The following is a 1,420-nucleotide window of genomic DNA, read 5'->3' on the forward strand; positions in this document are numbered from 1 at the left end:
CAACCCACTAGGACCCTTCAGGATTACCTCCACCCTACACGCACAGCCACACCATCATGCATCATGTTTCCAGCTAATATTCGCCAATTGGATTTTAAAACATGGATGATACAGTTACTCCCTACTTTTCATGGCTTGGAAAATGAAAATCCATATGTGCACATTAGGGAGTTTGAGGAAGTAATTGCGACTTTTCATAGTCAAAATGCAACTGATGACATTGTGAGACTTACGTTCTTTCCTTTCTCTTTGAAGGATAGAGCTAAGAGTTGGCTATACTCTTTGAGACCACGATCTATTGGATCATGGAATGAGATGACTCAGTTCTTTTTTAATAAATAATTTTCCCAACATAAGACCAATGCTTTAAAAAGGCAAATCTCCACCTTTGTACAAAATGACAGTGAGACTTTGTATCAGTCTTGGGAGAGATTTAAGGAGCTATTGAGTATGTGTCCTCACCATGTGTATGAGAATTGGCGCTTAGTGAGCTATTTTTATGAGGGACTTACACCTAGAGAGCGTCAATTTGTGGAGATGATGTGTAATGGTGAGTTCTTACAGAAAGATCTTGATGAGGCCATAGAATACCTCAATGAGCTTGCTGAAAAAGCTCACACTTGGACTGGACCTAGTGCTACTGAGAGCACAAATAGGTCACGACCTGCAGAAAACCTAAATGGTGGTGGAATTTACCATCTCAGGAAAGAAGATAACCTAAAGGCTAAGGTTGAGATGCTCACTAGGGAGCTAGAGGTGTTGAAGAATAAAGACTTAAAGCCAACACACGTGGCTAATCATGCAGAGTCTTTTGGACCATGTTTTGTGTGTGGCGGGGTAGATCACCTTGCCCAAGAGTGTCCCACATTTGTTGAGATGAGAGGGATGTATGAGGAACAATGTAATGCCTTAGGTATGTACAAGAAGCCTTTTACACATTTCTCTAATACCTACAATCCTGAGTGGCGTAATCACCCCAATTTTAGTTGAAAATCTGAAAACCAGCCGCCTGCACAACCCCCTAGATCATATCCTGCACCATATCATGCACCTTCATCTTCTAGGAGTCCTTTAGAAGACATTTTGCATGCTTTTATTGAGGCACAGAGTAAAACTAATCAAAAGTTTGAATTTTTGATTATGCAGGTTGTTGAAGAAAACAAAGAGATAAAGAGTCATATATCCAAGATAATGAGCTCCTTGAGTGTGAATGAGCGTGGCAAGTTTCCTTCTCAAGCTCAATCCGCACCCCAAGGTCAGCATATGGCACAAAAAAAATTTTTAAAAAAAGTTCATGCCATTATGACAAGAAGTGGTAAGTCCTTACACATCCCAACAACTGATAAGCAAGAGGATGTTGAAGAGGAACAAAGCAATGATAGCACCGAGTTCCCCAAGGATGCCGAGGTAATCAAGAATC

General features: G+C 40.7%; 1 non-coding gene across 1 annotated transcript; it reads right to left on the bottom strand.

Moving 5' to 3' along the window:
• Positions 1 to 362: 362 nt before the first annotated feature.
• On the bottom strand, positions 363 to 470 carry LOC122299985. The gene has a single exon (XR_006239836.1). It is a non-coding gene; the product is annotated as a small nucleolar RNA R71 (small nucleolar RNA).
• Positions 471 to 1,420: the final 950 nt, after the last annotated feature.

Source organism: Carya illinoinensis, chromosome 16, assembly GCF_018687715.1.
Source record: "Carya illinoinensis cultivar Pawnee chromosome 16, C.illinoinensisPawnee_v1, whole genome shotgun sequence".
NCBI lineage: Eukaryota > Viridiplantae > Streptophyta > Magnoliopsida > Fagales > Juglandaceae > Carya > Carya illinoinensis.